The 15,870-nt window shown below is 40.6% G+C and overlaps 1 protein-coding gene across 8 annotated transcripts in view; it reads right to left on the bottom strand.

Moving 5' to 3' along the window:
* RBM47 (RNA binding motif protein 47) overlaps positions 1-15,870 on the bottom strand; it is a 76,566-nt gene that overhangs the window by 16,064 nt on the left and 44,632 nt on the right. For 2 of the 8 annotated variants that reach the window (XM_032109305.1, XM_032109303.1), the window contains exon 1: positions 4,424-4,447. The exons of 5 other annotated variants lie outside the window; for them this stretch is intronic. The gene's annotated coding sequence lies outside the window, so the exon portion shown is untranslated. Of the gene's footprint in view, positions 1-4,423; positions 4,448-13,686; positions 13,843-15,870 lie in introns of those variants that run through there. One more of the 8 variants, XM_032109310.1, reaches the window with a different exon arrangement.

Here is a 15,870-nt window from a genome sequence, read left to right on the forward strand (position 1 = left end):
ATTTAAGACAGTGATGAGCACTACAGAAAATCCTGCTTCAGAGGTCTTGCAGGGACATGTAATGTTATCCACGCACCAACCAAAAGCAATGTATTTGGCTTAAAAAATTGTAACAAAATTACTAGAAATCTGTTCTTTTTCTTCTTACTCTTTTTTAGGAGGAAAACACCTGAAATTATCCTGTAAATTAACATCCTGGAATTTCCTAGGTTAAAACTCGAATGCTAATCAGATAATTCAACAAGGAATTTGTACAGTCAACAATTGGCTACAGCTTCAAACTAGGATTTGAAAGTTAAACTTATTTTCATCATTGTCATTAGAAAAATAATAATCATGGATCTAATTCTCTTAACCGTATTACGTCAGTTCCCTTAGCCAATTAATCTTACCTCACAGATATTTTATGTACGATTTAAAAAACTGAGCTAAAATTATGATTCCCATACAAAATAAAGTCACCTTGTATTGTGCAAATGTCCTGCCTATTCTGTTATATTCTGTTATCAACCCTCTCTGCATCTTTCTATGGTATATTTAATCTTGTGTGTGATCCACTTGCATTATCAGTAAGCACTATCAATGCCTAGCAGTGAACATTCCCAGGAGAAAGACCCCTCAATGACCTGACCTTCTGCTTAAAAACTGCAAAAATTATATTCAGTGAAATGTGGGTAATGATATTTCAAATAATAAAGTAAGAAAACTTTCCTGAGTGTAGCTTTGTTTCCTACCATGGCTTTTTGATGATCACAAGCCAAAATGTGTTCATGAATATATGGTTTTATTATGGCAAGAATGAACCCATGCTGATGAAAAAGTTATTGATGTATCACAGCACCACCAACACCTAGAGCATCCTATTAACATGACCCTGCTTCTGCAATGTGAATTCTGTTAATGCAATGTGTATTTCCTGAGTCTTTTTATGTTACTGCAGAGCCAAGCCAGTCACCTCAACTTAAACCACTTCTGAAGGAAGTTTGGGTAAGCAAAACCCAGTCTCCTCCCTTGTTTTCTCCAAGTCATTCAGAACTTTGTCCAACAAGTTGTGTAATCCCTGTGTTATCCTGTTTGCCCCAGCTCCATCTCTTTTACCCACACCAAGCTAATTCAAAACTCTCAGCTATTTTGATAGGACTTGTTACTGGCAGATGCTGAAGTTATTACCCTGCAATATATTGAAGCCACATGTTGAAGAAAACTGAGAAGCTGAGAGATGGTTTGTGTAATCACTCTTATCAGTTGTCTAAATCAGGAAACAGCACAACCATTCCCTTCTCCCCAAATTCCCATATTTCAATCTTTCAATAAAGTGTATCATTACCATGATCAGACAGGAAAACATGTGATATATGAATTTCAGTGTAGTCTTTCCTATTCTGGATTAGCTGTACTTGATGGGAAACTTTTTGCAGTGTTTCTTTACCACAAATTCAATTAAACACTGTTCTCAGAGATGCTGATACAGGTAAGTGTGTCCTCCTCATTAACTGTCTGCTTTAGAAAACATTCTGCTTGGAAAGGGAGAAGAGTTTATTCAGAATGGACTAGAAGCTCATAAGCTTTTGCCATAAGAAAGACAGGAAAAGCAATGTTCTGCAACTGAAAAACAAAACCACAACTAGACTCATCTGTTAATCATTACACAGGAAAGATAACACATTCAATTATTTCACTTCTTGTCCTTCTGAAGAAAAATCTTATATATGAACATGGTGACTTAATTCAATCATTGAAAACGTCTGTCAAAGGCTTTGCTGAACTCTGTGGAGCAGGGATATGCGTGCACACACTTCTTTGTTTTTGTAACATAGGACACTTTATCTATCTGTCTGTCTACATAAACATTATGGTAATATGTTTCATTCTGCAGTGCAACCAAGAATATCTTAAAAAGTTCATAACCTACAGTTGTCTTTTCAGCTTTTCTGATCAAAGTTTTTCCTCTCACTCTCCCGGAGTGAAACATAGCACATCCTGCCTGCTCATATAAAGTCTACTCGCTTAGTCTAATTTATTACAATAAAAATAGCTTCAGACTTTTCAGTTTACCCTAATCCCATGCACTACTCTTATTGCAACATCCTTAGCTTTGTGTATACCACATGAACACTGCAACAACAGGGGGCCCAACCTGCAACCTTGCTTTCAGCAGGAGGCGGAGATTTCAGGGAAAGCTGAAAGTGGCTCAACATGTTCCCTCCCCCTCAGGTCACAGAAATGAAAATCAACATAAAGCAAACCACAGTTGGGATGTGAATGTTTGCTGCTGAAAGTACATTAAACTCAAAGCATTTGGCTTAGTCAGTGGCTGGGGTTTTGTCCTTTTTTTTTCCTGTGTGCACTGACATTTGACCCTTTTTATAATATGCACCTTGCACCACTGAAACCCAGTTAGTTATTAATTAAACTCAGGTACCAATGGCTGACTTGTACATATCACCATTTTAACTGCCTGGCGCTGCCTGTGCACGGAGGAATGGGGGCTGGAAGTCAATCGTTTCTGCTGTGAAATTCTGTCATATCGGCAGAAAGGAACTGCAAAGTGCAGCAATTTGTACCTGACCTCTGATCTAAGAAGTTTGTACAGACCTTTGAACGTTGGATTGGAGAATTGAGAAATAAGGTTTACAAGTACAAGGAAGAGATTTTTCAGCACTCGTTACCTGTGCCCAGTGTTAATATTATAAATTTAAAAAAATGTTTAACCAAGGCAGGAACTCTCTCAGGGGGCACCACTCCTGTGTTGGGTTAATTTAAGACAATTTAAGTCTACTGAAATTACAGCTCACTTGGAAATACCTATAGTTTTGAATTGAAATTTCTGTTCACTCCAGAAAAGGAGTGGGATTTGAGACAGATATAATTTGAAATTCACCTTTTGTTGACCTTAAGTGAGATTATTTATTTTTTAAATTAAAAGCTGAAGAAAGAAGACAAGGATCATTTGATTCAAAATAATTTTTCCAGCAAAGAATGGAGCTGAAATGCAGAACTGAATGGAAATTATTAAAAAGAGTAGCAAAATGGCGACTCCTTTGTTAACTTCATTTTTATGCAACATATTATCTAATCTTGGTTATACAGTGCAGAGCTATATGAGAAACCCATGGAAAAATAATCAACAATATTACAACAATGTGGCCTTGTCTTGACAAACATAAAGGACATGTTTTGAAGTTCTGTTGGATTAACCATGTCAATTTAATTTAAAAACTCTCTCAACTCTTATACACACTGGCAAGGTCTTGGGTGCAACACCATCAGCTAACATCAACATGTACCACCACAAACTGCAATGGGTGTGAAGGCCTTCAGAGGTCAGCTGTGATAATATGATTGAAAAAGACGACCTCTCTGCAACCCAGTCTGCCAGGACATGGAGCACTGCAGGGGATGGCAGTAACGTTTGCCATGACATCCCTCACATGTTCTGAGCACAGAATGTCATCCATGGTAAGCTTGGATATGCAAAGGGAGAGGGAATGCTTTACAGATACATTTTGAATCATGGCTTCAATACCACCTAGCTCAGGACAGGACACCATTACATATAGCTGCTCAATCTGGTCCACACGTAAATTGACGTTTTTGTCATTGGTTTTAGTTGAGCCTTACTTTCAACAACTACATATTATTTTTTCTTGGTTTAAGTTCAAACTTCACTATTGTTATCAGCACTGACCCCAATAAAGCAATAAATTAATAATTAGATAAATAAGGGTGAACAGATTAACATCACGAGTCCAATGTCATATACAAGTCTTACATTTCACATGCTGCTTACGTAGAATATGAATAGAATATTATCAAAGCTGACTTTCTTAAAATGCTGTCAAATTTCAGTATGCAGACTGAGTTATACAGATTCATTTATATTAATAATACTTGCATATATACCCCATTTACTTAAACCTTCCTAGCCACCTTCAATCTACAAACCCCAAATTCTGCACCAAAAGTTGATAACTCACTTTTAAAGTTTGATTTTTTATGTCAGTCTCTTGAAAAAGCAGAAAATAATACCAGGCGGCACAGACAAAGGCAGAGATAGACTGATTGAAAACAATGTCAAGCAGTTGCAATTGGCTACCTTTTACTTCATTAATTTAAGATAGTAGAAAAAATATCTCTGAAACATGATTTTGTTTTCTTCTGTCTAAAATATCAGTGGTCTAGTGTTCATTGTTCTGACATTCGTTTTGGTATTTGCTATGCAAATTCTTTTAGATATTCACATGTTGATCTCACAGCTCAATCTTACAAGCAGTTGCTTCATTCTCAAACAACTCCTTAGGACCCTCTAAAGGAAGACAAAACCCTGAACCCATACCTTGATGACGACATACTTTTGGTCTCAACTCCCTGATAAATAAAAATCAGATAAAAAGCCCTACAGAGAAAACAAGATTTCCCTTACCTCTCCGCTCCTGCGATCGAAGTGCAACAGGTTAAGGGGACTCGCGCCTTTGCCCGAGCAACCTTTCTTCCTAGTGGCAAGAGCTGTGCAACCTGGTTATACAGTTTATGCATCTCTTTATTGGCCAGCGAGCGTTAGCCATTTAAATTCCTTGGGAGTCATTTGTTAAGGGCTCTTAGGCTGAGGCTAAGTGGGTGGGACGGGAGGGAGAGGGGATGTTAGTGCTGCCAGACTCAGAGAGCTCTCCAAAGTGGTTTGAAGATTAATAGAAAACTATCTGCAATGAAGGGATCTTTGGAGGGAGGGCTGGGTCCAAACTTCAGGGAAGCATAAGAAAGAGGAACTGTAACATTTTTGCAGGTAAAAAGAATTTGAAGAGAAAGATTTCATTCAAAATTCAAAACTTGGAAAAAAAGGAGTGAAACCTGTACAAACAACTCCTTCCTAGCACAAGGCGTTGTGCAAATAGCTTGGGTTACTCACAACAGATAAGATAAGAAAAGGGCATATTTTGCTTGACTGCATGAGGCTTTTTCAGTGAAATTTTTTTTCTTTATGTGTGTCTGGCAAAATTATTTCAGGGTGTGCTGAATCAATTTACCTTTGGTTGTTGGAAAAACAAAGGGTCTGCATCTCCTGGAGTGAGAAGTAGATTTACTGATCATGTCGGCGGTGGGACGGTAAGAATAACTCAGCCTATGCTGTGTACCCGACATGCACTGGGTCAGCAGTAAACACGGAAACTCCAATGTGTTTGCTCAAAAGGAAAAAAAGCGCCTGGTGCAGAAGTAAAAGCACAGGGGTGGTAAAACATGATTCATGACAGCAGAAATGGTCTGTACATAACAACGGAGGATTAGGCCCTGGGAGCACTTAGGCAAAGCAAACACCACACCTTCTCAAGCAGCCAAGAGGAGGAACTGCTCTGAAACACTCTGGATGACAGATTTGCCCGGTTGGCAAGCAGTGTGCACAACCAGCCGGCAGGAGAAGAGGGATCAGGGCATACTTTGGGAGATGGCTAATTTCTGGGAAAGGAGACAGCCTGAAGAAGGTGAAAAGTAGACAGCATATTGCAGAAGCAAAACAACTACAGTTTTCAGTCCTTTCCCAGGTGTTTTTTACTGGCATAACCATTCCTTTCTTCTTTATCTCCCTTTTTTACTGTTTTCTTCCCTCCAAAAAATAAAGCTTGGTCCAAACTTCCATCCAAACAGCACACAAGGAACAACGTCAGAGCATCCACATGTGCAAGGAGAAGTGTCTTAACCTCTCAGTCACAAACCATAACCACAATTATATTCTGCAGAGTAAGCACTGTTAGTTTGTTTGAGATGGTTCTGCATAATTGTTCTTCTCCTCTGAGTCCTTTAGTCTGGGCATGTAAAACTTAAGAGACAACATTACACTGCCAAGTCACAGGCTGGTCAATAGGGAAGAGGGGTAGGGGAGTCAGTGGGTGTAGGGACAGGAGCTCTAATAATAGGAGGCTCCAAATTAGAGAGAAAAATATGGAGGATGGCAAAGACTGGCAAAAGAAGCATCCTTGTGGTGGCTTCTGAAAGCAAACAGGAAGGAGAGCTATTCTACTTATATTGCAAACCAATGGGTGATTGCAATCACTCTGTTCTGGATTTTTACACATGTTTATCCACTGTACTGGGGCTGTGGTGTCTTAGGCACTGTACAAACACACCTGGAGCCTGGATCCTGGTCCCAAAGTAACGGCAGCCCAAGTCTACTGTGCAAGTCTTTCATCTTCAGAATTCATCTCTGCAAATGTTAACCCATTAGCTACAAGAGCAGCAGAGAAGCAGGTATTGCCCTGCAGGCAGGGAAGCTGCAGCATGGAAATTTCAGTGGTTTACTCAAGACTATAGAAAGAATCAGTATCAAAACTGGGGATAAAATCTAGGAGATTCTGCCAAAATCAGATCCATACCTCAATCCCACTGATCTCTATAGGAAAGTGAGTATAAAAAAATCAGCAGTTATGAATTTGCAAAACTCCATTAAATCAATTGATTTTTAAAATTCAGTATCTTTCTCTTACTTTGTCTTGTTCTGTTAGAAAACAAACCAAACTTTTAGCTATAAGTGAATAAAAAATAATAAGTGAATCCTATCAGCTACAATTGTGTGTGTACTTGAATGCCTGGAGAAGACTATTCTGGTGTAAGTGAAAAAGCAGTGATGCTAGTGAGCTGATGGGCTCATTTTTAGAAGGCTCTTCAAATGCTGTATCAATTAGGATCATGTAGGAAGGCCTCTCGAACCCTTGGCTTTCGTTTCAAATGTTCACTTCTAGCTACATCCTGTTGTTAGTTTCCAAGTTATTTTCCCATTATTGTTTAAAGCAAAGATCATCAGCAGATGAAGCTGCTGGAGGGTATTCTGAGGTGTTACCATTCCCAGTGGCAGAATTTAAAAATATATTCATTTTTCCTGCAGACTTTGCTTTTATAAGGAACTTCAGAAGTTTGGGCAGAATTCTGCAAGTGTGTCTCCCAGCTTTCCCTGACATTAGATATCTAGTTTCCTTTGACTGCAAAACCACCGTGTTCATAATGATTGCACAACTCTTTATATATTCTTTAAGACAGCATGTAAGGAAGGGTGGAAAAGTGTTAAGGGCAGAGCCATGTAAGCAGCAGGGAGGATGGATTCTATATACACCACATGTTCCTCTCTTCATACAGCATCCATTGCTCTGGGATAAAAATATAACCACAACTTCTCTCCTAATGTAGAGCTGATTACAATGAATAACACCCACCCTCTGTTACAATAATACCATATATGTTTAGTTGTTTTGTCTTTTTAATTATTGACAGTGAAGCAGGGGCCAAATCCTAAGAGATGTGAACAGGAACAGTCCAGACCAGTCCATGCCAATGTTTCCCTTAAACCTTCCATTGCCCTTTATTCTTTCCTGTAGTGGGATTGCAGGTGAAAAGTTTTCCCTAAATAATTAGTCTCCTAAATACAGTGATAGAAAAGGCTGGAAATTTGAAGAAAAAAAGTGATATTCATCGGAATATGCTAATGCCTGTCAATGGGGACCTTCTCCGTGATGCAGAAAAGACTTCCAACGAGTTGGTGTGCTTCCCCTCAGCTGTCTCTCTTCTACGAGCAGACACATGAACTGGCCTTTACAGATGGAATGCACTGGGCTCCTTGGTGTGATGACAAGCAGTAATGAAGCACTGGATCTGCCTTCTGAGATTTTTAGAAAGATCAAGCCCAAATGCTTTGGGAGATCCAGAGGCTGACCATAGGCTCATCATTTTATTGGAGTGATGTCATTGTCCAGATAAGAGTGAGTACTTTTGATGATTATGATAGTAAATAGGTTTTCAGGAGATATTTCATGATGGCAACTTAGCATTATGTGACAGTGCAGACATGCAAGCAAGTGAAATGAGAAGGGAGAGTAAGGAGTGAGCAATGGGTTAGCCTTTATGGTTTTATTTGGTCTTCCAAAACTTCTGAGACACTGCAGTAGAATGAGAAGGGAGTGTACCAAATAAAATATTTCACTGAAAGGACACATGAATCTAAGAGTCACCTGCAAGGTCTCTAACCTCAATCTCAGAAAGTCTTGATCAGTATATTCACACATAAACCCAATATCAGTCACAATACAGCCACAAAAATTGGGATCTCATTGTGTAACAAACAGCGTTTTTTTCCCATTTCTATAATTTCCTTCTCTTTTTAACAAAACCACTTTGTATTTGATGGAACAGGTTCCCACATGTTTATAGAACAATTTTATTGCCTATTTGAATGTTTAAAGGGAAAACACCACTTTATTTAAATTAATAACATGTTATTTTACACCTGTTCTTATACAATGTGAGTTAATACAGCAGATTTTGTCATTTCCTGACTTTCCTAAGCTGTTTCAGACCAAGACCTGGGGAGATCCTTCAGAGAACATAAAATCTTTAACAGGTACAGCTTTCCAAGTTCTCTCACACCCAACTCCTTCTACGCATAACCTGTGTCAATGTTTTGATCTTTACCTTGCCGCATTACAGGGAATTGCCCTTTTAAAGAAGGACTCCCCATCTACTCTGCCAGCCAGCCACATGCCCTATCCCACCATGGAGATGACAAAGTCACAGACCTGAAGGTGGAGTACCAACAGGGGGAAATTTGGCCAAGGACACCTTGGGCTTTCCTGTTTTGTTTTTCAGTCTTAGGCTTCTCTGGTTCATGGGCAGTGGGATTTGCTCTGATAACCTTTACGGTCACTAGGCAAAGGTTTTGTTCTATTTTTAGCAAGAAACCATTTTATTGTCATTCTGCAATGAAAGCCAGCACAGAAGATCACTGTAACACTCAGGCTCAATTTCCCCATGTAGAATTTTGTGCTTTCATTTAAACTTGAAAGCAGGCTTCAGGTTCTAAAATGTAAGAAGACAGACACTGAATAAACCCATGGAGTGTAATAGATTTTAATTAGCACACGAAACAGAAGGAAACCAGCAAAACACAAAGTTTTTCTTTTATATAGCCATAGCCATTACATTTTTGCGGCATGTTTGCTTTTCACTAAAATAAATACAGGGTGGGTTCTGAATATCTACAAGGGAGGTTAATATGGTAATTGCCTTTCAGTCCTAGGGTAAATAAAACACTCTATAGGAAAAAGGTTTTGCCCTCAGTAGCCTGATGTGGCTGCTCCAGACCACTGTTTCACCCTACAGCTTCACCAACACATTAAACAGGTGCTGTCTACACAGGATACCACTCCGTCCTTACTGCAGCCACCCTGTGCAGCCTCTGCATGTGCTGCCACAAGCGTTTGTGCAGCTGCACCATGCACCCACCCACACCATCTGAGCACCTGTGCTGGCAGAGGGGTAAAAGAGGGTGGGACCTGTCCCTCTGCCAGCATTGCTGGCTTAAAGCATTTGTCAGGTCACTGGCACTGAGCAAATTCATGGGAAAACAGGAGAAGGGTTTCTTTTAAAACTTGCTGAATCTGGTTTCACAGCACAGCTCCTCTGAAGAGGCTGATGAGATTCCACAGTGGAGTAAATGACAGCCTTTCTGTAACACCAAGGAGCTCACTGAGAGACCAGAGGGTAGAACAGCAAATTGCAACTCTTTATAAGTTTGTGTGCAGCTGGTGAATTTTAGTACTGTAGCTATCGAGAGGCTGAAGGTCCTGGAGGAATCAAGGAAGGAGGGGCAGCGCAGTAGCGTGAGCTCAATAGTCACTGAAAGGTACCTGGTGGCCACCTCTTGTGGCTAGCAGGGATATCCAACCAGCACAAGCCAACCATGTACCAACCAATTTTGATAATTAAAAGGTTCCTAGCAAACAACATTCTTGCTGATTCCTTCCAGGGCCTTTTTGCAAAGAAAACCACAGAGTTTTGTGATACATGTTCACAAGCAGAATAAATACCTCAAAACTTCTATTTACAGGTGGCTTTCAGAATCAGGGTATGAAAATTAGTGTGGTTAGCACACACAGTCCCTGTCTCCCCTCTTCCAGTAATTGCTCTGCTTTTTTACAGCTCACAGTAGAATATAAGTATACTAAGGGAAAATCTCTTCCTCCAGCCAACAGACATCATCTTTGGTCAGGGCATAAGCTTTTCTATTTTCATTCTTAAGGTCTTATTGAAAACAAAACAATAAGCATCACACAGAAATTGTGTGTAAAAAGAGGTTATCCAGTAAGGAAACTGACAGAGTTTCCTTTGAGAAGGCAAATTTATTTTTCTGCCTCCCAGTAACATGAAGGAATATTTTAGACTACAGGAGACTGAATGATCTGCTGGGGAATTTACAATATCCATTAACTCCAGCATCTCTTATATTATATTTTATTACATATCCACAACTTCCATTTCTCAGAAAACTGATTTATTATCAAGATTAGAAAAAGCAGCTTTTGATGATGTTGGCAGAGTCTGAACTGGCATGCACAGTGAAGGCATCATTACCAGAGAAGACTGTGTTAAGCACACTAAGCTTTATCCCACCACCATGCTTGGCTTCACAAGGAAGATATTTGCTGTGACTGAGTCACCCATCAGTGGTGGATGCTGCCATGAGTCAGGAGTGGGGTCACATCTCTTGGCCCATCTCACAGCAGACTTTGTCTATGTGGTACAGCATGGATTCGCCCATGTTGTCACATGCCCTTGCCTTACCTAACCTCAGCACAGCACTCTGGCTCCTCCTCTGCCAGTGTCTGTATCCTGTCTGCTCCTCTCCACTGCTGACCTTCCCTATGGGCAGGCAGGACTGGGGCTGCAGACTTGCCTCCAGCTGAGCTTTCTTCTCAGCAACCAACATTGTACCAGAAACAAGCTGCAGCCATGCAGTCAAAACACTGAGCCAGTGGTTTGGGGGGGACTTGAACCAGGCTGCCAGTCTAAGATGTGCTTCTGCAGTGTAGGAAACAGGATGGATTAGCCTGTTATTCCACCAAACATGTTATCTACAGTACAGGCAAGTCCTAGAGCTACATCTATACCAAGCCACTTGCACAGTACAGAAACATAAGCGACTCTTGAGAGAAACTTTGCAACCCTGTGGTAAAAACGCTCACCTTAACCAAACATGCTTAAATAGTAAAAGGGCACTTTCACCTCTGCAGCTGCACCTGGGCTGGGGCCCACTGCTGGTGTGGGGCTCCCAGACATCATCCCCCTGACTGCCAGAGCTGCCCAGGTCATCTAAGGTGGGGTAGTGCCAGTCTAATTAGACTTGAAAGTGCTTAAAGGCTGTGTTAATGGGCAGCTCTCAATAATCACAGTGAGGTGATATTTTTTACAGAACTACACTTCTGCTATAAAATACTTCTTTCTCAAAGAAAGATCTCAGAGTACTGTTGACATAACATACCTCAATAGATGTTTGACAAGATAAACCAGGCAGTGTCCCTGATTTCAAGGAGCATAATAAATGAAATATTTAGGAATGAAAAGAATGGTCTGAATGGCTATAATTATTAAATCCACTAGCCAAATTGCTCTTCCCCTTTCTTGGTAAAGAAAATGTCTCTACAATGACCCAGGATCTGCCACTCTTGAGTCATTGGCAGCACCTAAGCAGGAGATGTGTCTCGTTCAGGAAGAACCTAAGCCCCACACTTCCTATCTCTAAGAGAAGGTTTGTATTTTCAAGAGGACATTTCCAAGCTAGCAGTAACTAAATCTTTAAGTTCAGATTTGGAAGCTACATGAAATGGTCGTGAGACAGGGAGATACTTTGGCTAAAGGAGGGGCTGGACCCACAAAATGAGGTCTTCTGAGCAGTGTCTGCACTCTCAACTCTGCCCTGTTTATCTTGCAGATCTCTTCTGCAGGGTGGATGCATGTGGACACTTGGACTGCCAAAGCTAGGCCCTGTGGTTGAGGCCACCTTGTTTTGGGGGGGGAAGGAGAAGGCTTCATCTAAAAGGTTGTCTGCTGTGCTGTCTTTGGGTTCAGGGAAAACAGCCTAGCATGTTTTATTTGTTAGCAGAAATATAACCCATGTGAACTAGTGTTCTCAGCTGGGGGGCAGAAATAATGTTCACCATGCACCTGAGATATGAGCTGTTTGCAAGGATGAATCTGCAATTAAACAGGAAATTGCAGCTTGTCAGTGTGACAAGCAACAAAATGAGTTAAATGAGTGACAAATGGCCCTAACCAGGCAGAGGTACTCCCTTTCTTTGGAAAAAAATTTAAAAATTAAAAATCTTCTCAGGAAATTTAAAAGACTTTGCCCTTCCTAAAAATAAGCAAGGTAAACTCACTCCTAGACGAAGTACATTTAATTGGTGGGAATACATATAGGGTATTATATCCAAGTAAGCATTTTAATAAATATCCAGAGAAAGTCTCTATGAGAGCTAAAATGGTTGAAATCTGACCTTTGTAAGGCTGTGTGCTGACTTCAGAGAACCACTGGAGGTAAGCAGAGACCTATATATGAGGACATTGCCTTTCCTGCCACCTCACTGGCAAGTATTCCAAAAGATTAGCACAGAATCTTTGAATATGAATATATTAATATATATTATATATATTATACATGTTAATTATATATATAATTATATATATGTTAATTTTGTATATATTATATATGTTAATATATTATATTAACAGTAATATATTGCTGTCTAGTACATAGATTAATGTGGCAACCACCAGATTGTCATCTGTCCAAATACTTAAGACTTCCACGTCACCTCTGAGGTCTGAATTTTCTATCTGTAGAAGAAAGTTTTGGCTCTGTTTATATTTAGGGGTGTATGTGAAGAGGTGGTTGGAATTTTGTTAGTGTATAAGTTTATTTGAATGAAGCCAATACACTCTTGGTGCCACATCATCATGCTTGACATGAACTATATTACATCAGGGTTTTAATTTGACTTCTCATATGTTTCATGGTATGAAACTGGTGGTATATACAAGAGACTACATTCCAGAAAATGCAAATAAAGCTATCAGATAGTGAGGTTTGCCTTGTTCTAATCTCTGGGCTTTGAAAAGTGAAGGAAAATTATTTTCTGAAGATGTACCACAAGACCGATGGAAAGTTGTAAGGTTATCTTGAGGCTTTAAACTGCTCTTCTTTGGAAACTCTCAATTCTTTTGGGAACAATTATTGCTAGAAATGAAATCTAAGTGGATTAAAATTGCCTCAATGATGCCAACAAAGAAAAAGTAATTTCTTTATGCAGTCACTGAGCTATGTCATTTCAGAGAGGAAAAAATGTAATATTTTGTCTTTGTGCATTTAATCCAGAAAACCATTTTATACACTTTGAAAGGTTACTTTTGGTCTGTTATTGATTGCCTTAGAAGATGAAACGTAACATTAAAAGAGCACTTGGGGAGCACACCATGAAGGTTGCTGTACATGCTGTGTACACTTCTGCAGCACAGGAGGACACTGGTGACCTGGAAGAACAGGAGCCTCCACAATGACTGCCTGTTTCTAACAGGGATTCTCTGTCGTGCTCAGAGCATAGTCAGCTTCACAAAAGGATCAACTTTCCTATTTAAAGCATAAGCCGGTCTCCGGCATCTAGTGACTAAGAAGACAGATTTCTGAAACAAGACTTTCCATAACCACCTCCTCAATGAATACTTACATTGCGCTTTAGGGCATCTACTACTTCCCAAGAGACAGAAACAGGTCTCTCACTGTCCAGACTCCTTTTGACACAGCCTGAAGCCCTCCTAAATACCATAGGAAATATAACCATGACCACAATATTGCCATCAGGTGTGGGTACTAACCTACAGGTTGTTCCTCAGCTGGCTGGCAGAAGGAGGCTTGTGCCCTGCTAAGCCGTCACACACCCGGTGCCTCTGTCAACGCTGTGTCCCCAGCACCCAGCTGTCCACTGCTTCGAGACCTCAGCCAGGGATTTCAGAGGTCATGGAGAAGCAGCAGGACAGACCTTGTGCTTTCAGATGCTCTTTTACTGAAACTATCAATGAAACCTAAATCATTACAACCCCTAACGATGACTGGAGCTGATTAAAGGGCACTTTACAAAAGGTTCCACCCTGGGTACACTGTGACCATGTTTCACCAAGAGCAGCCAGCTCCTCTCCTACTTCAGCTGGCCAAAGGTTAGTGCGTCAAAGCGAACAAAGTCCAGCAGTAGCTCATGGTTAAATGGCTAAAGCCACTCAGGCTTATGGTAGGTGCTCTAGCAGTAAAGCTGCTGTGACACTGAAAGCACACGCAGAGAAACTACTGTAAAATTTGGAAGAGGAGAAAGTGCATTTTGGCACAGAAAACAAACAACGTTTGCTGCTCTAACTGAGCAAACAGACAATAACAGACTCATTGTCTTTGCCTGAGTTAATTTCCCGGTTTGCACGTCGTACCACTTGCATGCTCTTCCTGGTTTTGCTGAATGTGTGGTGTTCCCACCCTGGTTTCCTAAAAACCCTCCTCCTGCAGGGCCTACAAACTCATGGTGTGTCTGCCAGTCTTTCATCTCCACATTCCCACTTGTGGATCTGTGCACCAGGTGCAGTCAAACTGCTCACAGGTGGAGAGATGTCTCAGAGAGTTCATGCAGCCTTGGGAAAGCCAGGAGTAACTCCGAGATTACATTTATACGGAGCTGAGGGAGAAGCAGTCAGAGCTGAGCTTTTCCCCAGCGCTGAGAAGCAGTGGCCAGCAGGGCTGTACAACATGCCGGCGAGGGCACCCATGGCCCTCAGCAGCCACACAGCCTGCAGGACAGGGTGCAGAGAGGAGCACGGGAGAAGGGCAAAGGTGGGGAGGATGGGAATTGCTGGGAACATGGACTAAAGTTGGAATTGCTGTGCATTCCTACAGTGGTATTGTAGAAAAGCAGACTTAATAAGTTGTATTAGTCATAGATCAGCCTGCTATAATGATTTTTAATCCTCCAGTCTTTATCTGTCAAATTCATACTGAAGTAAGTAGGAACTGAGCATGCTCAAGAGCCTTTGAAGACCATATGGGAGCATAGATACTGGTCTTAGGAGGTCTGACTTTAATTATTCATGTCTTAAAACAACAACGTATAAAAAAACGAGTTCTGTCTTTCAAACACAACTTTAATCACTATATTGCCCAGGTCACAATAACTTTGTCTAAAAAAGTACACAGTTACATTCTAACCCAGAGTAACAATCCATTTTCTGAGACTGTGCTGCATTTTATTTCACTAAACATATAACATTTTTTAATTAACCGACCTAAAGAAACATATTCAGGAAGACCTGACCTTATAATGAAACAAGGAAGAAACATCTAGGACAGATAGAAATCTGAAGAGTAGATTATATCTTCTGTAAAGATGTATAAGGGAACAATCCCACTGCTTGTCTGCCTGTTGGTTTGGAAACCCCTGAGAGCTAATGTACTGCACACTACTGTGCCTTTATTTCAGCAAAGGGAAAACACAGTTTATTTATTATCCCATTATAGGGCTTTGTTTCTGACATCCTTACACTCAAAAGCAGCAAAAGCACCAAAACAACATACTGTTTAATATCAAACAATACTCTTGTTTCTCATCAGAACAGGGAAGTCAGTGCTTCCTTGGCTGCACAGCCAGAATGAATATAATTATACATTTAGACTGGGATTATCAAAGAAAATAAGGAACAGCATGAAAGCAGGGCAAATTTATGATGGGAGCAAAGGGAATCTATCACTACCTGTTAGGAATTTCTCTAAGTGCCTGTCAAGATGAGAGCACAATGCTTTATAAAGCTCAGTGTCAGTTCTTAGCTCAGAAAAAGGAACCAACACCTGGAGATGTGGCATGGGGCAAAGGAATGTGTTGCATTTCAGTGCAGAGTTGCACACAAGAGCCCTGCCTTTTGTAAGTGGGGTAGAGGTTACTGCTGGGGTCTCACAACTCAGATAGATTCCCTGCCCTGCTTTGCAGCAGTTCTTTCTCTTGGATTGGACCATAAATTGCATTCTGG

This window comes from Corvus moneduloides, chromosome 5 (assembly GCF_009650955.1).
Source record: "Corvus moneduloides isolate bCorMon1 chromosome 5, bCorMon1.pri, whole genome shotgun sequence".
NCBI lineage: Eukaryota > Metazoa > Chordata > Aves > Passeriformes > Corvidae > Corvus > Corvus moneduloides.